This window comes from Mobula birostris, chromosome 5 (genome assembly GCF_030028105.1).
Source record: "Mobula birostris isolate sMobBir1 chromosome 5, sMobBir1.hap1, whole genome shotgun sequence".
Classification (NCBI taxonomy): Eukaryota; Metazoa; Chordata; class Chondrichthyes; order Myliobatiformes; family Myliobatidae; genus Mobula; species Mobula birostris.
The window spans coordinates 38,178,871-38,200,862 of NC_092374.1; the positions used below are offsets into that span (position 1 = coordinate 38,178,871).

Sequence of the window (21,992 nt, forward strand, 5' to 3'; positions counted from 1 at the left end):
TCTCACGTGGAATCCAGAGGCTGTTGGCAAGGGGCTAACGAGCTGTTTCTAGAGACGTCCAGTAAAAAGGAGTTTCAAGTGTGTCTAATGATTTGGGCTCCACCGCCCTCTGGACAGAAAATTCCAGAGATTCACTACCCTCTGACAGATGAAATTTTTACACGCCTCAGTTTTAAGAGACTCAACACTAACTCTGCATCTTCATTTCCTTGTTTGTGACTCTCCCACTAGTAAAAAAAATCTACACTATCAAACCCCTGAATGATTTTATATGTGTGAACCCATGTGCTGCCACTTTACGCCTGCGCTCCACAGCTCACACCTACAATGACACAATCACAGCCCCACTGTGATTTCAGAAGCCCTGCCGCTACCTAGAAGACATCTTCTTTCCATGAGGCAATTTGTTATTTAGTCATTTCCTGTCAGCTATATCCTGTACAAATACTCCTGCACCTAGCAGCACATAGTCAGTCTATGTACATAAGCTAATCAAACAATTTTTGTATATTGCACTTTACAGATTTGCTTTTATAGTTAAACATCTTATCTTCCTTAAGCTAATTATGATTTTTACAGTGCTTCGCATCTGGAGTAACAATCGTTTCATTCTCTTTCACATTTGTGTGCTGCAGAATGGTGATAAAAATCTTGAACCTTGAATGAAGGTCAGCCCTCATTCTTTGAAACTCCCACGAATATGACCCAAACCTTTTCACCTCAATCCCAGGAATTATCCTGGTGAATCTCATTTGAACTGTCCACCAGGCAGCATTTTTTTAAGGGAAAAAGGGACCAAAAATGTGTACAGTATTTCTGGTCTAGCCTCTAACAAAACGTCACTCTCCTTAAACTCCAATCCCTTCATAATAAAGACCAACATGTGGACAAGTAAGGTAATCGAACTATCGATTTTAACAGAGTCAAGTTACACCAAATCCAGACCTCAATGTGGTAGCCTAGATGGGAACGCTATGTTTAAAGAGGATGTATAAACAGGAATGTCAGTGTAAGGTGCAAGAGCTGGTTAAGTGATTATGTAACTGATATCATAGAGCACTGTGGGGAAACAGTTGAACAAGTGAACTCAGTATTGAAGTAATAATATAAAGGGGTCCACCGGAGCTGAGTAATCCCCACAAGCCCAGCCACCAGTGAGTTCCCAGTGAAAAATACCGCCCAGACTGGATGACAAGAGTTCAGATACACAGAACCATACATAGTTCAGATATATACACTATCTAAAATCTTTTCCCATTCAGCAGCTCATACAATACAGACAATATAATTCAATTTTATAAGTTATCTATGTGTTCAGAATTGATAAAAACGTAACAGGGTTCATTAGCTATTTAGCACATATTTAATATAATAGCCCAGTTGTGAGTGAGTGAGGCCTCTGTCAGTCAGGGTCGATCATGGATGTCACGTCCTAACTGTCTAGATATGTGAGCCTGGGCAGTACGATATGGAGGACAAGCTATTGCCCGTGTAGCAAGCTCTCCCTCTCCATGCATCTGATGAACCCAAACCAGCAGCAGAGACTGATTCTGTTTGGTACCAGCAGCATCGCAGGAGTTGCCAGTCAGTGTTGAACTCAACGTAGGACTGCCTTAGGGACTCCAGCTCTGGATTTTTCCCTTGGGATTTATTCCCGAAGCCTTCCTCATGAGTGGGTACAGCCACAAGGCAATGGAGGTTTGAGATCAGAGTTTTCCTTCTCCTAGATGAGCTGCCAACCATGGCTGATGAGCCCCATCTGCCCGAAGTGGCTGGTTTTAAGGTGCCAGTAACCCACCTTTGCCCCTTCTCCTGTCAGTGGAAATGGTTTTGCTGGACTTAGTAGCCAAACCACACTTGAAGGCCAGGAGCTGGATATGGTTGTCAGATGCTATTTGAGGTACACACAATTGGGAGCATCTAATAGGTAGCTGGAGCTTGTCCCCATTACCACACCCAGCGATAACAACCTTAAGGAACCCAGTAGCCAGCATTGCTTTTATACTTGCATAATAAAATCAATTACCGCACATTAGAAAAATGCACCCAACTGATCAGTCCATCATTGCCAGGACTCTGCAGTGTTTCAGAAGGGGTTGCTAAGCCACAGAGTATATTTGTATAGTATATTCCATAGGGGATTTTGCAGGAATATTTTCAGGAAAAAAGTGATAGGTTTGAAAGATTAACACACACAAAATGCTGGAGGAACTCAGCCAGTCAGGCAGCATAGGATTTTTTTTGTCCTGATGAAGAATCTTGGCTCAAAACGTTGACTGTTTACTGCCCTCCATACTGCCTGGCCTGCTAAGTTCATCTAGCATTCTGTGCATGTTGCAAAATCGCTTGTGTTTAGGCTTCAGGTAGCCTTTTAAAAGCTGAATGGAAGTGGAGAGAAATGGATCTGCAGAAGTAGGGATTGAAGAGCGTAGGATCTGGATGACTGAGAGCCCAGTCACCATTAATAAGGATAAAGGAAGGGAAGATGCTTAGGAAGAAGCTTACAATGATGAATGAGGCTGCAAAAGGATGTCAACATGGCGATGAGAACTTTGTGCAGTGTTTGATGATTTGGCAGACCACCACACTGTTGAAGATAATGAGTTCAAGGGTAGGACTGCAAGAGAACTCAAGTTTTGGGTGATCTGAAGATTTCAGAAGGTAGATAATGGAAAATTAGAAACAGAGACTTCCAAGTCAAAGTCAAAGTAAAATTTATTATCAAGGTGAATAATGTCACCATATATTATCTTGCGATTTTTTTTTCTTGTGGACATTTACAGGAAAATAAAGAAAGAGAATAGAATTTATGAAAAAACTACACATAAACAAAGACTGACAAACAAGGCAAGAAGAAATATTTCAACAGGATGTAATATGAGAAGAATGGAGAAGGATGATGTTACAGGGATTAAAATAGGGGAGGAAAAGTGCAATGAAATTCAGTTTCAATACGAATAGGATGATGATATTGGAAGTGTGTCTAACCAGGATTTAGAAGAGAATCAGAGCTGGGGATGCAGAGGAAATGACCAGGTTCTGAAAGCAATCTTCACTATGCCTGGTTGAAGGGAAATATGACTCATTCTGCTAGGGATGTCAAAGGCATCCATCTAGCTCAAGTATCCCCTGGATTTAAGTGGAAGCCATTGCTTCCTTCTGCTTGCAGAGTATCATAAGTATCATTTCCAAACACATAGAACATTCTAATGGATGGAGAAAAATTGGATGTAGACTTGAATCAATTTAATTTTCAGAATCAGAATAACAATAATAGAGCAGAGGAAGTTTACAGTATATTTCAGGCAACGGTAAAAATACCTTCAATTTTTTACCTGTATAGACATATTGCAACATTAGCATCAAACGCTTTCGTTGAGCAGGCTCTACTGACAAATTTCAACTTATGGTTCACTTCCGGCTCACTCTCCTGATTGTTAAGGATTAAGATCCAGAGAGTCATTGAGAGATGCAAACAGACTGAAAATGCGTACCATGCCCTTTATTGTAAAGTGACTCACTTCCAAAAAATGCATACATTTGAATGCCGGGCTGTTAAGTATTCAGAAAATCTTAAACGAGAGAGCATTTTTATCTCTCTGAAATGTATATCAAAGATATATTGAAGTGCTTGGAGCAACAGTTTTTACCGTGCATCCAGAGCATACATTATAAATAGGAGATGGTAGAAGACATACAGCATTGCTAAGTGACATTTCATATTTCAATAAATAAATTCTGCTAAATAAATAATATTCACAGTCAGCTTTCAGAGATATAGGACAACATGTTTGTATATAAAAGCTTACACATGACCAGAAAACAAATGATGTAGTGAGGTATAAATGGGTTTCCCAGGAATTATTGTTATTAGTTTATCAATGTATTTTCCCAGATTTTCCCTTGTGTCTCATATAACCTCAATTTGATGGTGTCTGCATTCTGAATTTGTATTAGCAATTTGTGATGCCAAGTTGTTTCGTGCAATTTCCAGTACAGTTTATCACATAACAGAGGGCCAAGTGCCAGAAAAGCTATTGCCAGGAGTATTTTACAGAGGGGAGTGTTTGCAGAAATGTGGGAGTGGAGCACTCATCCAGTCAGTCTGGTTCCAAGTTAATACACTAGTCACTGTGACATAGATTTCAGACCCTGCAGAAATGTGTATACCATCTCCACATAAAATGTACCTTCCATTTAACTCTGAGCCTCTGCAGCACTAAAAGGATTCGGATTCAGCTCAATTTATTTATCACATATACATCAAAACATAGAGTGAAATGCATCGTTTGTGTTAACAACCAGCACGACCTAAGGATATGCCGGGCGCAGCCCCTACACATTCCCGCACCTACATAGCATGCCCACAATGCTTGGTAGAACACAACAAGCAATAAAATGACAACAGCAAAACAAGCCCCGTTCCTCCCTCCCTTCCACCCACACAGACAGCCCTCCAACCCCAGGACAGGACTCCAGGCTTCCCGCAGACTTGCAGACAATGAGCCTCTGACTTCCCTAGAGGACTAAAGACTCGTAGACCCAGGGCTTCGGCCATTGAGCTTCAGCTTCTGGACTTCTTATTGACCTTTGGGCTTTTATTAAAGTACATGTATGTCACCCTGAGATTCATTTCCTTGCAGGCATTCACTGTAAATTCAAAAAACCCAATAGATTCAATGAAAGACACCACCAATAAATTGTTGGAACAGTTCAATGTTGGACGAGTAAAAGTGAGTATATTTATCCGCTCTGGTTTAAGACCCTGATGGCTGAGGAGTAATAACTATTCCTGAACCTGGTGGCATGGGTCCTAAGGCTCCTGTACTTTCTTCCTGCCTGGCAGCAACAAGAAGAGAGCACGGTATGGATGGTGGGTGTCCTTGATGGTGGATGCTGCTTTCCCACAACAGCGCTCTGTAGATCTGGTCAATGGTGGAGAGTGTCACGTACGCCGTGACGGGTTAAAGAACCAACAGAGATGGAAAACACTTTGGAGTCCAATATTGCTATTAACTAATGGTATTTATTAGTAACTACTGTGACGGAGTCCTGAATTACCCCTATTAACTGTGTTTTTGAAAAGAGAGAGAGACACCGTCACACTACGCAATACAGTAATATAAATGCAGATATATCAAACAGGTTAGCAATGATTATATATATAACCAAGTGTGGAAATATATATGAAAACCAAGCTCCTTCGAGTCTAGAGGTAAATAGATAGTTTTATGATGATGAGTAATGTTTAGTTCAGTTCGTGGTATTGAGTTGAGTAGTGATGGAGAGGGAGAGCGGGAGAGATTTGAGTCTTCAGGGGAGCTGATGCCGTCGATCTTCCCGTTGTCCTCCGAAATCCTTTAGAAGTCACCGACTGTGACCACAACAAAGGGGACCATTCTTCTGTGGTGGAATTATCAACCCAGGTGAGGGCTGGACGCAAAAATAACTCCCCACCGGTCACTCTCTTTTCACACTGCGAGAGCCACTGATCGATCTGCCTGATTGATCCTCCAAAACCCACCTTTTCTGTGGGCACAACAAAGCTCATTTAGTGTCCAAAACCATGTGTCTGCAGGTCTAACAGTTGACCTTCTATTTATCTCACCGTGCTGAACACCAGCTGTCCATCAAGCAGCTCCTCCCTCCTCTCTCTGTAAGAACACAGAAGCTGCCAGTGTCCTTGTAGAAAGTATAAACGAACTGTGAGCAGTCTTCACCTCGCTCTCTCTCTTTCTCTCTCTTTTTAACAAGGTGTCTGTGTTCCACAATTCTCTTTCACTTTTCAAAAGCACAGTTCATAGGGGTACTTCAGGACCCCATCACAGCCCCTTCCTTTTAGAAAAAAATTTGATGCAGGCAAAATTGTAGTTTAACTGGAAATTACAGAGTTTGAAACAATACATGTATATCATCAGATAACAGAGCAAAATGTGTACCATTTCTAACTTAACATCTGGATAAACAATCAGCTATAATGTTGTCAGTACCTTTCAAGTGCTTGATTTTCAGGTCATATTCTTGCAATATCAGCCTCCAATTTAATAACCTTCTATCCTTATCATTCATCTTAGTTAGAAATACCAACGGATTGTGATCCGTGTAAACCACAAGGGGTCTCTGGGCAGGACAAATATAGACTTCAAAATGTTGTAAAGCCAGAATAAGTGCTAGTAATTCCTTTCAACAGTGGAATAATTTTTCTGCTGCCCATTAAATTTCTTTGAGAAATAAGCTACTGGATGTTCAATGTCATCCACACCCTTCTGTAACAGTACTGCCCCAGCATATTCATCACTAACGTCTGCTGCTATAGAAAATGGTTTTGAAAAATCAGGTGCTTTGAGCACAGGATGATAACACAGGATGGTTTTCAGATGTTCAAATGCCTCCGAGCTAAGGTCACTCAATACAAATCTTTCACTCTTCCCTAGTAATTTTGTTAGGGGGAGAGCAATGTCAGCAAAGTTCTTATAAAACTTACAATAGTACCCAACCATTCCCAAAACCTTCTCAAAGCTTTCTTGCCGGTCGGAACAGGAACCTCAGCAATAGCTTAAACCTTGGCCTGTACAGGAGCCAGTTGGCCCTGGCCTACCGCATAGCCCAGATATGTAACGGTGGCATGGCCAAACCCACTTTTATCCAGGTTTACCAGTAAGTTTGGCCTTGGACAGCCTTTCAAACAGTTTTTCTACAGCCACCATCTGCTCCTCCCACGTGTCATTCCAGACCATTAAATCATCGATATAAGCTCCTGTGTTTTCTAATCCTCTAATCACAGAAGTGATCATTCCTTGAAATGTTCCTGGAGTATTTTTCATCCCGAAGGGTAAAACATCATATTCATACAGTCCAGATGGTGTCACAAATGCTGATATCTCTTTAGCCCTCTCTGTTAAGGGAACACCCCAGTATCCTTTTAACAGGTCAATTTTTGTAAGGTATTTAGCCTTCCCCACTTTATCAATACAGTCATCCACTCTCTTTCCTTGTTCTTTCTTGTTTCCAACTTCTTGTTCAACAATTTTACTTTCCTCTAAATTCATTCTGTAAGAATGCTCTTTGATGGGCTGGGCTGAATTTACAATGATGTCATGCACTTTGGCTGTACACTGTCTTGGAACGTCAGGGAATAAATCTTTATGCTTGCTTATTAATTCCTTCACTTGTTTTTGCGGTGTAGCTTCCAATTGATGGACCTTTTCAATAATATCTTTCAAAACAATGGAATTCTTAAACCTTGTTGCTACTAGTTTCAGAGGGTTAAAATGATTTTTCACCTCATTTCCAGCCTTCACGACTCCATTTGTTTTCATAACAGTACCCACAGGTTCTACCTTATCAAACAAGTGTTTTATTTTAATCTGAACATTCTGCAACCTCCCTTTTGCAAGGTCACAAACCTTGTTAAGTGTCTCCCACACATTGACCCATATTTCCAAATCAAACCACAGTTCTCTACCAATGGCCCCTCCTGGTCACAACAACACTTCAAGTTTTGTCTCTCCACACCCCAAACTTGAACAAATCATCATGAATAACATCATAACATTGAAGGTGTTTATCGCCAAATGTCGAAACAAAATTCAACAGAGTGGCACATACTTCCTCAGCAGGCCTTTGTCCTGCAAGCAGGGTCAAAGGTTGCAAAACCAATCCAACCTTCACAAGTACTTTATTCAAAAGTCCAGAGACAACATTTCTCTCAATATTTCCAGTAACACTTACCTCACCAATTCTTATCGCATTACTAACATTCAAAACACTGTCTAATACAAGTGACTGAGAATTCTCAATTTCCACTGGTACCAAGGTTAACCCCTTATTCACTGAACCAAAACCATCTGACACAAAAGAACTGCATTGCTTTCCAACCAGTCAGACACCTCAGACCTTAACTGAGCTTCAACACAAGGTTCAGGACCCTGTGAATCCACAGGTACTTCAGCAACCTGAACACAGGCAATCGGGAGAGCTGCCTCTTCTGGGCTTTCATCATTTGCCCTAGTTTCAAATTCAAGGTCACCACGAACCTCCCAGCTACTCTCTGAGTAACTCTCATCTGGAGTAAACACAACCTCGTGGGCTAAAATAAACTCGTCTGCTGTCTTAGCAGACCCCCGCAGGGTGGCGGCGTCCTCTTCATCCAGGTATGCCCTTACATCATAGGGTACACAACTTTTAAATTCATCAAACAACACAAGCCCTTCATCAGGGTCCAACACTGGACCTCTCAGCTGCCACACCTCCCTCTCAAACTGTCTCTGTCTTTCTGCCTCTTCTCTCGCACGCTGTTTCAGTTGCAACTCATACTCCATTTTTAATTTTTCCAGCTGAAGCTGAAGCTCAGCCTCAGTAAGTACTGTACCTTCAGCAAACATTTTCAACACATCCTCAGTAAATTGCTTCATCGAAATATAATATTCAGCTATTTTTCTTTGAATTTCTACAGTAGTCACACGCTTCTTTACCGTCTTAAGTTCCAGTTGCTCAACAACTTTCTGCAACTCATCCGTTTTAACTGTCTTCAAGGCCACAGGGTTTGGCAATGCCAGAAATTTCCTAACATCCATTTCTGCTGTTTTTCCACACGACCAAATCAAAAGGGATATTCCCCAATCAATTCAAACAAGCCTCCCACAATTTTTAGAATGGCTCCAACCAATTTGTTCATATCTCGGACGCAGGCCCCAATTTTGTCATGTACTCTTTGAGGAGGTGACCAGGCATATAGATGAGGGTAGTGCAGTGGATGTGATCTATATGGATTTTAGTAAGGCATTTGACAAGGTTCCACACGGTAGGCTTATTCAGAAAGTCAGAAGGCATGGGATCCAGGGAAGTTTGGCCAGGTGGATTCAGAATTGGCTTGCCTGCAGAAGGCAGATGGTCGTGGTGGAGGGAGTACATTCAGATTGGAGGATTGTGACTAGTGGTGTCCCACAAGGATCTGTTCTGGGACCTCCAATTTTCATGGTTTTTATTAACGACCTGGATGTGGGGGTAGAAGGGTGGGTTGGCAAGTTTGCAGACGACACAAAGGTTGGTGGTGTAGATAGTGTAGAGGATTGTCAAAGATTGCAGAGAGACATTGATAGGATGCAGAAGTGGGCTGAGAAGTGGCAGATGGAGTTCAACCCAGAGAAGTGTGAGGTGGTACACTTTGGAAGGTCAAATTCCAAGGCAGAGTACAAAGTAAATGGCAGGATACTTGGGAGTGTGGAGGAGCAGAGGGATCTCGGGGTACACGTCCACAGATCCCTGAAAGTTGCCTCACAGGTGGACAGGGTAGTTAAGAAAGCTTATGGGGTGTTAGCTTTCATAAGTCGAGGGATAGATTTTAAGAGTCGCGATGTAATGATGCAGCTTCTATAAAACTCTGGTTAGGCCACACTTGGAGTACTGTGTCCAGTTCTGGTCGCCTCACTTTAGGAAGGATGTGGAAGCATTGGAAAGGGTACAGAGGAGATTTACCAGGATGCTGCCTGGATTAGAGAGTATGGATTATGATCAGAGACTAAGGGAGCTAGAGCTTTACTCTTTGGAGAGAAGGAGGATGAGAGGAGACATGATAGAGGTGTACAAGATAATAAGAGGAATAGATAGAGTGGATAGCTAAGGCCTCTTCCCCAGGGCACCACTGCTCAATATAAGAGGACATGGCTTTAAGGTAAGGGGTAGGAAGTTCAAGGGGGATATTAGAGGAAGGTTTTTTACTCAGAGAGTGGTTGGTGCGTGGAATGCACTGCCTGAGTCAGTGGTGGAGGCAGATACACTAGTGAAGTTTAAGAGACTATTAGACAGGTATATGGAGGAATTTAAGGTGGGGGCTTATATGAGAGGCAGGGTTTGATGGTCGGCACAACATTGTGCGCTGAAGAGCCTGTACTGTGCTGTACTATTCTATGTTCTATGTTCTATATTCTATGTACCCCGAGACGGGTTAAACCAGCAGAGATGGAAAGCACTTTGGAGTCCGGTATTGCTATTAACTAATGGTATTTATTAGTAACTATGCAATATAGTAATATAAATGCAGTTGTATCAAACAGGTTAGCAATGATTATATATATAAGTAAGTGTGGAAATATATATGAAAACCAAGCTTCTTCAAGTCTAGGAGTAAATAGATAGTCTTGCAATGATGAGTAAAGTTCATTTCAGTTCGTGGTATTGAGTTGAGTAGTGATGGGGAGAGAGAGGGGGGAGAGATTTGAGTCTTCAGGTGAGCTGATGCCGTCGATCTTCCCGTTGTCCTCCGAAATCCTTTAGAAGTCACCGACTGTGACCACAACAAGGGGGACCATTCTTCTGTGGTGGAATTATCAACCCCGGCGAGGGATGGACACACAAATAACTCCCCACCGGTGACTCCCTATTCACACTGCGAGAGCCACTGATCGATCCCCGAAAACCCAGCTTTTCTGTGGGCACAACAAAGCTCATTTAGTGTCCAAAATCATGTGTCTGCAGGTCTAACAGCTGACCTTCTATTTATCTCACCGTGCTGAACACCAGCTGTCCATCAAGCAGCTCCTCCCTTCCCTCTCTGTAAGAACACAGAAGCTGCCAGTGTACTTGTAGAAAGTATAAACAAACTGTGAGCAGTCTTCGCCTCTCTCTCTCTCTTTCTCTCTCTTTTTAACGAAGTGTCTGTGTTCCACAACTCTCTTTCTCTCTTTTCAAAAGCACAGTTCATAGGGGTACTTCAGGATACCGTCACAGGAGGGCTTTACCCATGATGGACTGAGCTGTATCCACTACGTTTTGCAGACTTTTAAATTCAAGGGCATTGGCATTTCCATACCAGTCTGTGGTACAGTACAACCACTCAATATACTCTCCACTGCACATCTATGGAAGTTTGCTGGATCTTCGGATAATTCTTGCAAAGTAGGGATGTTCCAATGCTTTCTTCATACTGCCACTTATGTGGTGGATCCAGGACACACCTTATGAAATGATAACACAGAGGAACTTAAAGTTGCTGACCCTCTCCATCCCTGATCTCCAGATGAGGACTGGATCATGGACCTCTGGTTTTCTCCTCCTTTAGTCAATAGACATCTCCTTGGTCTTGCTGACAGTGAGTGAGGTGTTGATGTAGCCAGATTTTCAATCTCTCCCCTAATCTGAGGAAAGACATGCTTGCCATAGAGGGAGTACAAAGAAGGTTCACCAGATTGATTCCTGGGATGGCAGGACTTTCATATGATGAAAGATTGGATCGACTAGGCTTATATTCATTGGAATTTAGAAGATTGAGGGGGGATCTTATTGAAACGTATAAAATCCTAAAGGGATTGGACAGGCTAGATGCAGGAAGATTGTTCCCGATGTTGGGGAAGTCCAGAACGAAGGGTCACAGTTTGAGGATAAAGGGGAAGCCTTTTAGGACTAGGCCTTGAAATTTATTGATTAGTTTTGAGGGGATGATAGTATTGAATGCCCAGCAGTAGTCAATGAAGATTAGGAAAAACTTCTTCACACAGAGAGTGGTGAATCTGTGGAATTCTCTACCACAGGAAACAGTTGAGGCCAGTTCATTGGCTATATTTAAGAGGGAGTTAGATATGGCCTTTGTGGCTAAAGGGATCGGGGGTATGGAGGGAAGGCTGGTACAGGGTTCTGAGTTGGATGATCAGCCATGATCATACTGAATGGTAGTGCAGGCTCGAAGGGCTGAATAGCCTACTCTTGCACCTATTTTCTATGTTTCTATGTTTCTATTTGTCACCACCTTTGATTCATCTGACTGAAGTGTCGGTGAACTTAAATAAGGCTTAGTCTCACAGTCATAAGTAGAAAGTGAGTAGATCAGGAGGCTAAGCACACAGCCTTGTGGTCTACCCATATTCATGGAGATTGCGGAGGAGTCCAATACAAACTCAGTGAAGTCTGCAAGTGAGGAAAGCGAGGATTCAGTTGCACAAGAAGGTATTGAGGACTAGGCCTTGAAATTTATTGATTAGTTTTGAGGGGATGATAGCATTGAATGCCCAGCAGTAGTCAATGAAGAGCATCTATGGAGTCTCTGTGGGTGGAAGTTAGGAATAGGAAGGGGTCAATCACTCTACTGGGTGTTTTTATAGACCACCCAATAGTAACAAGGACATCGAGGAGCAGATAGGGAGACAGATTCTGGAAAGGAGCAATAATAACAGGGTTGTTGTAGTGGGAGATTTTAATTTCCCAAATATTGATTGGCATCTCCCTAGAGTGAGGGGTTTAGATGGGGTAGAGTTTGTTCAGTGTGTTCAGGAAGGTTTCTTGACACATTATGTTGTTAAGCCTACAAGAGGAGAGGCTGTACTTGATCTGGTATTGGGAAATGAACCTGGACAGGTGTCAACTCTCCCAGTGGGAGAGTATTTTGGAGATAATGATCACAATTCTATCTCCTTTACCATAACATTGGAGAGGGACAGGAACAGACAAGTTAGGGAAATGTCTAATTGGAGTAAGGGGAAATATGAGGATATCAGGCAGGAACTTAGAAGCATAGAATGGAAACAGATGTTCTCAGGGAAATGTACCGAAGAAATGTAGAAGATTTGTGGTGTACAAAGACTGTTGTAAATCTAGTCAAGAAGTTGTTACTGTGCGGTCCATGAAGTCCAGATTCCGGTTCACGGTCCGGTCCATCGTTCCTTATTCCAGGTTTTCTGGTTTTCCCTTTTTCTGTTAGGGGCTCTAATTGAGGCAGCTGATTCACATTTTGAGCTGGCTACATAAATAGCTCTTTGGTTCAGCTTCAGTTGCTGGCTGAGGAGTTGAATTGTGACTGGAAAATGGCGGAGAGAGAGAACATCAAGGAAAGAGCCAAGCTGTTGAAGGAAGTTTTTGGTGAGAGTGGAAGTGAACTGGAGATGGAGGTCAGCGGGAAAGGGGAATGGAATGGAAAGAGGAAGAAAAGAAAGCAGAGGTATGGGATATCAAACTCTGAGGAGTCAGCGGATGATCAAAACAGGACAGCAAAACAATGGAAAGAAGATGAGATTAAAGCAATTATAAAACTAAGTGAAGATGGGGCGTCTTTTGGTGATTGGAACCTGATTTGTTTGACGATGATGCTCAACAAAATTATAGGTGAGATTAAAGGAGCAAAGATTTAATGAAATGGATCGCTATTAGTGATTTGTCAGGATAGTGCTCAACAAGGCAAAGTGATAAGATTAAGTAAAATAGATGGCAAAGAAGTACAATGCTCAATACCCAACAATAGAAAGTGGACTAGAGGAGTTATTTTGGAGATACCAACAGAAGTTACTATGGATGAGATTAAACAGAACATAAAAGGAGCAAAAATTATTGAGGCCAAACGTTTGAAAGTTACAAGAAATGGGAAAAAGTGTGATAGTTTATCAGTAATGATTAACTTTGATGAAGAGAGTTTGCTGACTAACGTTTACTTAGGGTATATATGTTATGCGGTTAGAATATATATACCACTGCCTTTAAGATGCTATAAATATCAGAAATTCGGGCACATTGTGGTGGTCTGCAGAGGAAAACAAAGATGTGGGAGATGCGGTGGAAAACATGAATATGGGAAATGTGAAGTGGGAGCTAGGCTGAAATGCTGAAATTATGGCGAGGAACACAGCGCGGCTTATCGAGGGTGCATTTATAGCAAGAAGGTGGCTGAAATACAATACGTAAAAGTAACTCAAGGGATCAGTTATGCAGAGGCAGTGAAAGAATTTGCTGAAAAAAAGGCTGTCAAGCAAACAAATACAGGGAATAATAAACTGGTGAATTGTGAGGGCTGTAATATGAAAAATAAGGATACACTATTAATGAGTAGAAAGGATTTTGTGCTTTTTATGGTGGATACAATTAATTGTTCAGCACAAACAAGCAAAAGAACTGAGAAAATTAAAATTATAGTCAAGTCTGCAGGAAAGTACTTTGGTATTAAAGGGATTAGGTGGGAAGAAGTCAAAGAAACGCTGAACGGAGGATCCAACAGTTCACAGGCAGGGGAGATGGAATCTTAATGGCAGTATATTTATCGCAAATGGTCAAAAACTTAAGAAATATTTCAGAAGTTAAGGAAAATCCTCAGATTTTATGGTTGAAGCCCAGGGTAAATGTGCAGAACTCCAACAACAAATAGAAGTACCTGACAAGAACAACGGTGAGTTGGAAAGAGATTGGAAAATGGAGGAAATTATTACAAGGATGCAAAAGGAAAAGGAATCTGTTGCAAAGTGAATTATCTACATTCAGATTATAAAATGAAAACGTGGAAGCAAATGAAGAAGAACTCCGAGGTCTCAGTAAACAACTGCAGGCTACGATCCAAGAAAAGGAAAACCTGAAAAAGCAGGTAGACTTGGGAAAACAGCAATTTTAAAAGTATAACGTGCAATAATTACTATTCTTTAACAAGACGATTTTAGTCTTACAAGTGAGATAGATGAAATCAATGTAATTGAGGTAATGCAAATACATGAAAACGTGACAAAATTAGGGAAAAATAGCAGTTTGCGGCATTATCTAATGAGCGCATTAAGCACTCACAAGGAATTGCAACACAGAGTGATGCTAAGAGAACTGCAGGCTGAACTAGATTGTCTAAAGTAGACAACTCCAGGACATATTTGGTTGGAACACAAGAAGTCTAGCAGTTGGCGGTAATGCACTGAAAAACTGGTTGCCAACCACCATAAAACAAAAAAGAAGCTTCAGTTGCTGGGAGCAAGGCTGAGATGGCCAAGGCTGTTGGCTGGTGGGAAAATTAGATTCTCTCTGGCATTTGAGGCTGTTGATTGAGTGGGTGGGGACTTTGGCGTGGAGGAGCCTAGTAGTTTGAAAAGGGTTAGTTTGTAGCCTATGGCTGCAAAAGGGAGGTGGGGTTGAGATTGAAGGACCAAGGTGGGAGACTGTGGAATACTCCAGAAGTAAGGGTAGCCAAAAAAGGGGTGCATCAAGTGAAAGATCTGAAGTAATGGGGGACAACAAATTGAGGAAAATGGCTGAATTGGAGGAATTTATAGTTCTGTATAAAATTAAAGGTCAGAAGGAAGGGGAAGGAGGATTTAGAGCCCTTAATCCTTTGAAAGTGGCAGCAGCATTAGAGAACCAAATAGGTAAAGGATTCCAGGCCAAGATTTTGTCTAATGGATTGCTGAAAATTTGTTGCAAAGATATTGACCGATATAACAGTGCTAAAATGGTGGGAAAATTGGTTGTGAAAGTGGAGTGTATTACTCCAAAAGGAAGGAAGTTAAGGGGGTAGTGTATGGCATTTGGTCTGGCATGACTGAAAAGGAAATTTTGGACAATATTAAAGGTGGTCGAATGATTGAAGCCAAACGATTAAAATCCAGAGAAGGTGGTAATTGGGATTCTCCTGTTCCTCTGGTTTTTGCAGGTAATGTTGTTCCAACTAGTGTCATGTACCCCATGACGGAGATAAAGAACCAGCAGAAATAGAAAGCACTTTGGAGTCCCGTATTGCTATAAACTGATAATATTTATTAGTACTACACAATACAGTAATATAAATGTAGACAAATCAAACAGATTAGGAATGATTATATATAAATTAAGTGTGGAATATATATATATATATGTATGAAAACCAAGCTTCTTTAAGTCTAGGGGTAAAAGGATACAGTCTTACAATGTTGAGTAAAGTTCAGTTCAGTTCGTGGTATTTAGTTGAGTAGTGATGGAGAGAGAGAGAGAGTGAGTTGAGTCTTCAGGTGAGCTGATGCCGTCGATTTTCTCATTGTCCTCCGAAATCCTTTACAAGTCACCGACTGTGACTTCTACCAGGGGGACTAGTTTTCCTGTGGTGGAGCTATCACCCCAGCAAGGGTGGACACGTAGACAACTCCCCACCAGTCAACCCCTTCTCCTATGTTGGAATAACAATTTGGATCGATCCGCCTGATCCTCCAAAACCCACTTTCTCTGCGGGCACAACAATACTCATTCAGTGTCCAGATCATGTGTCTGAGGTCTGTATCATCTGACCTCCCATTTATTTCACCAGGCTGAGCATCACCTGTCATTCAAAGAGTCCCTCCTTCCTTTGTCTGTGAAGAAATGCACAAGCAGGCAACCTGTCCTTGAAATTAACATCAACAACCTGCTGAAAATCATAACTTCGAGTGTCCATTAAATAACACTGCCTTTGGTCACCATAGCAACTTACGAGCTGCTCGGTGCTGTCTCCGAACCCAACTCAGTAAAAATCTAAAGTTAATTCCAGTGCCTTTAAAGTGACAGTCCAACCGTTAATCTTCGTCTCTCTCTCCTTTCCAAACAAACCATCAATGATGAATGTCTCTCTCTGTCTCTCTCCAATCTGTTAATAGGGGCACTCCTCGATCCCCTCACACTAGAGTCTATCTTGGGTGCATGTCTTATCAAGTTAGAGAATATATTAGACCTCCCTTACACTGTTATAATCGCCAGAGATTTGGACACGTTGCTGGTTCATGTCGAGGTAAAAGAAGATGTATGAAATGTGGAGAGGATCATGATATTAAAGCATGTAAGGCAGCGGTGCCTAAATGCAGTAACTGTGGAGGGGACCATATAGCGATGTTCAGAGGATGTGAGTATTTTAGTAAAGCAAAGCAGATTCAGGATGTTAGTATCCAACAAAAAATATCATATGCTGAGGCAGTAAAGAAAGTTGATAGAGAGCAAAGGATAAGTAAAGAAAAGATTGGAATGATGGAGAGTCAGTTCATTCCAAGTTCTCCAACTATGGTTCCTTCAGGCATGTTGTTGATGACTAAAGAGTCTTTTTTGGTGTTTGTTGTTGATGTACTAGTTGGAGCTAAAACTACAGCCAAGAGGTCGGATATAATAAAAGTAGTTGTTGGAGCTGCAGAGAGATCCCTTGATATAAAACAGACTTCGCAGGAAAAATTACATGAGTATATGACAGACAAACAATCACTGGATACTTCCCAGTTGTCGGGATCAGAGAGTACGGAGAAGCTTTATGTGGATGAAGAGGCCAATAATTAGTATTTGAATGTTTTTAATATTACAATAGAATGCAAGAAGTTTAAATGCAAATGGTCAAGAATTAAAAAGATTTGTTGGAACTTTTACAGACAAACCTGATTTGATCTGTATACAGGAGACATGGTTAAAGCCTCATTTAAATTTTGTGATCCCTGGATATGATAGTTTGAGAGCTGACAGAATGGGTAAATCTGGTGGAGGGTGTGCAACTTTCATAAAAACAGGTCTCCAGTTTAGAAGAATTGGTTTTAAATCTAACCTTGAAATAGTGGCTGTGGAGGTTTGGAGCTCTTGTGGTCAAATAACTTTGATTAACTTTTATAATCCAGGTAATATGATGTTATCAGATTTGGATGAAATTATGAATAAGGTAAGATCCCCAGTGATCTGGGTTGGAGATTTCAATGCCCATAATCCTATGACGTAGTGAAAGTAAAGATAGTAATGGAGCGGTAATAGAGGAGTTTCTAGATAAATACAACATGGTACTGCTAAATGACGGAAGGTCTATAAGATTTAATATTGTAAAGAATACTTGTAGTCACTTAGACTTATCTATCACTTCCTCAAACTTAGCTAGGTTTGGGGAAAGGGATGTTATGGACAGATACACACTGGGAAGTGATCATTATCCTATATTATGTAGATTTGGTAGAAATTTGATAGTAGAAGTTGAGGAGAGGTCTGCTAGGTATATTTTTTTCTTTGGCCCATTGGGATGAGTGCCAGGAGAAAACTGTGGATATAATAGAAGAGATTAATAGTGAGGGCTCCATGGACGATTGGAATGAATCCCTCTGTTCTATAATTCATGAAGTTGCTCAGTTGACTATTCCGTTACAGAATGTTCCTAAGGCTCAAGCACTAGTTCCCTGGTGGAATAAAAATTGTGATATAGCAGTAAGAAACAGAAATAGACCTTACAGGAAATTAAGAAAGTGCCCAGTGTTAGATAATGTTATGGAGTATAAAAAGGAAAGAGCAGTAGCAAGGAGAGTAATTAAAAATGCAAAGAGGGATAGTTGGAGAAGATTTTGTGGAACCCTGGGCCCTGAGACACCTATAAAGCAGCTATGGACGATCATTCACAGAATGTCAGGGATATATAGGAGACCATCTTTCCCAGCTTTGCTGGAAGGAGATATTGAAGCTGTAACCAGTAAGGAAAAGGCTGATATGTTTGTAGCGGTGTTCTAAGCGTTACACAGTTCTGGAGAGTTAGGTGATTTGAGAAAGGAAATTATGTTAAAGGAAAGTTGGAAATTGGACAGGAGTTTGGATGATAATAGCGCCATAAATTTGTTTTTCTCCCTTCAGGAATTGCAGGAAGCTGTCCAATCAGGTCCAAACACTTCTCCTGGTAGGGATGGACTGTGTTATGAATTGCTTAAGCATTTGGATGACTCTGTATTAATAGAAATTCTAGCATTATTTAATTCCGTGTGGAAAGAAGGAAAATTACCAGTAGAATGGAAGCATGCAGTGGTAGTTCCAGTTTTAAAGCCAGGTGAGGACGCGTCTAGTCCTAGTTCATATCGGCCTATAGCTTTAATGTCAGTGCTTTGTAAAATTATGGTACGAATGGTCACCAACAGACTTGTTTATTTTTTGGAAAATAAGGGACATTTTGCTGCCTATCAAAATGGCTTTAGGACTGGAAGATCAACAATGGAATCTGTTGCCCTTTTAGATCATGATATTAAAAGTGTTTCAAAATAGAGAAGTAATGGTAAGTGTATTTCTAGATATTGAAAGAGCATATGACTCACTATGGAGGGATGGCTTATTAATTAAACTCTATGATGTGGGAATTAGAGGTAGAATGTTTAATTGGATCAAAGATTTCCTTAAGGAAAGGACAATTCAAGTAAGAATAGGCGGAACAAGCTCCAAGTCAGTTAAAATAGGTAATGGTACCCCTCAAGGAAGTGTCATTAGTCCAGTTCTTTTTAATGTCCTGATAAGTGATATCTTTGATCAGGTCGGGACAGGATTTGGCAAATCATTGTTTGCAGATGGTGGTGCAACCTGGAAAAGAGGAAGAAACATCAAGTATATGTTAAGGCAGGTACAAAAGGCTTTAAGATCAGTTGAAAACTGGGCTAATAAATGGGGTTTCAGGATTTTTGCTTCTAAGTCCAGGTATATGATTTTTGGCTTTAGAAGAAAGATTCCTGATTGTGAATTATGTCTATATGATTCTCCACTAGAAAGAGTCAAGGTATTCAAGTTTTCAGGTGTCTGGTTTGATGAAAGACTTACTTGGAGTGTTTATATAGATAAAACAATCAGAAAGTGTGAGAAAGTTTTACATGTTATGAGAGGTATTGCTGGATGCGACTGGGGAGCAGGGCGGGAAACTATGTACTTAATATATCTAGCTATGATTAGATCAGTTATAGATTATGGTTGTATTGCTTATGGTTCAGTGCTTGGAAAACTAGACACTGTGCAGTCCAAAGCACTTAGACTCTGCTGTGGAGCTTTTAGAACAACATCAGTTCCGGCATTATGTGTGGAGATGGGAGAAGTGCCTCTGAATTTAAGATGAATTCAGTTGGGCCTGCAGTATTGGGCAAAACTAAATGGATTCAATCACAGCTCGGAACGCCAAAGTAAAATTAAAAGATACCAATTTTCAGATTTGGTTAATAACTGGGCTGTGAAATTGAAACTGACTAAGGAATATGTAGTTGATCAAATTTGCTTGCCACCTGTCCCTTTTTGGCTCTTTCCAGAACCAGAAGTAGACCTATTCCTCCTTTTTCAGCTTCAAGGAAGCAGTGCAATTTCATCAGCGTTGATCACAAATGAATACTTAAATAATAAATGGGGATCTTATCTGAAGATTTTTACTGATGGCTCAGTGGACTCAGAGCCGTAGGGCAGGATTTGAGATGTACGTGTCTCAACTTGGAGTTAAGATTGGTCACCGGGTTTCAGATGGTGTTTCTGTCTTTGTAAAAAAAATTATTAGTAATCCTCTGGGCTTTATGGTGGATAGAAGACTCTCGACCATGCAGGGTTATCATCTGTTCGGATTCTGCTGCTGCCTTAGAGGCTATAAAAGGGAATAAATCAAAAGCTCATCCTGACATAGTTATTGAGATTCTCTTAGTGTTTAGAGTAGGGAAGATGGGTTGTGCAGTTAGATTTTCATGGATACCTGGGCATGCTGGGTTGGAGGGAAATGAAATTGTGGATGGCATTGCAAAGTCTTCCTTACAAGAGCAGGCAAGTAGAAATTAGAGTTCCCCTAGGCAGAGCAGAATTAAGAAGTAGGATTAAAAAATGTATAGAGAAGAAGTGGCAGGAGGATTGGAAAAATGAATTAAGGGGCAGGCATTATTTTTCTAGTCACCCACTAGTTAAAAAGGTCTCAGACTGTTAACTTTTAAGTTGTAGAGATATGGTGAAATTAACAAGAGTTAAGTTGGGGTGTTGTGGGTTAAACTATTATTTAAAGATAATAGGAAAACATCCTACTGGATTATGTGACTGTGGTAGACCAGAGACAGTCCAGCATGTTTTGCTGAGCTGTAATTGATACAAAATTGAAAGAAATATGTTGTTCAAGAGGCTATCTGGCTTAAATTTATTTTGGTTTTCTATTAAATCTTTGTTTGGCCAGCAAGAAAATCAACATCTGATTGAGGAGTTTATTATTCAGTTTATATGTGAGATTAGGTTATATTGGAGAATTTGAGTTCCTTGAAGTTCTATAATTAATTATACATCCCGCGGAGGGCTGTAATATGAGAAGAAGGATGAGGATAAGGATGAGGAGAAGAAGGAGATTGTTCCTGTCCAAACCCTTTCTCTGCTCCTTCCTCCTGCAGACTTGCCCTGCAACCAGTGTCTGAAGCCTTGCCTCACCTGAAGCCTTGCCTCACCTGTAACTCTCGCCTGCAACCTTCACCTGCACCGCTGTCAAGTTCAACTGCTGGAGCAAGATGAGGAACTGTCTATTGTTTTGAACTGTCTGTGTCCACGCCTTCGCTAGGTAGGTCCAGCTGTGTGCCGTTACCTTGTGTTGGGAACCGTCTCTTTGTGCCCTTGCCTCTGCTGGGTAGGTCCGGCTGTTTGCCACTACCTTCTGTTGGGAATTGTCTCTTTGTGCCCTTGCCTCCGCTGGGTAGGTCCGGCTGTTTGCCACTACCTTAAGTGGAGATCTGTCTCTCAATGTTCTGTGTATGAGTCCCGGCCCTACATCCTGTTTCCAAGGAGGGGTCCAGGCTCTGTGTTCCATGTTCCTGTCTCTCTCTCAACCAAGGCTCTGCGTTCCTGTCTCTCCCTCACCCAAATCAAGGCTTCATGTCCTTGCTCAGCCCTGGAGTTCCCTCGTCCTGTGCTGGAGTCTCTCGTCCTGTCCAAGTCACGTCCAAGAACCTCGTCCTGTCCAAGTCAAAGCTTTGTGTTTTTGTCCTATCCATGTGCGTTCTCCTGTGCAGGAGTTCCACATCCTGTTCTTGCCAAGATCCCAGTCACAAGCCCTAGCCTAGACCCAGGTTCCAGTTCCGAGTCGGGTTCTGGGTCCTTGTCCAGGCTCCGGTTCCAGAGTTCTGTGTCACTAGTCCAGGCTCCTTGTTCCTAGTCTCGTCCAGGGCCTGTGTCAATGTCCAGTGTCCTTTCTTCCCCACCCTCCCTTGCTTGCTTAACTCTAGTCCTAGTCCTGTTCCTAGTACTTCAGTGTCTGTGTCTTGCATTTGGGTCTGCAACCAATGCCCCCCACCCCAGCTTATGAAAGAAGGAAAGAGCTTATGAAAGGTTCATAAAACTAGGTAATTATATGAATCTGGAAGATTATAAGGCTAGCAGGAAGGAGCTTAAGAATGAAATTAGGAGAGCCAGAAGGGGCCATGAGAAGGCCTTGGCGGGCAGGATTAAGAAAAACCCCAAGGCATTCTACAAGTATATGAAGGGCAAGAGGATAAGACATGAGAGAATAGAACCAATCAAGTGTGACAGTGGAAGAGTGCGTATGAAACTGGAGG

General features: G+C 41.4%; 1 long non-coding RNA gene across 1 annotated transcript in view; it reads left to right on the forward strand.

The window, feature by feature from the left end:
* Positions 1-21,992, forward strand: part of LOC140197235 (uncharacterized) — a 67,244-nt gene that overhangs the window by 37,034 nt on the left and 8,218 nt on the right. The window contains exon 2 of the long non-coding RNA XR_011885884.1: positions 20,838-21,001. This is a non-coding gene — a long non-coding RNA (uncharacterized lncRNA). The remainder of the gene's footprint in view (positions 1-20,837; positions 21,002-21,992) is intronic.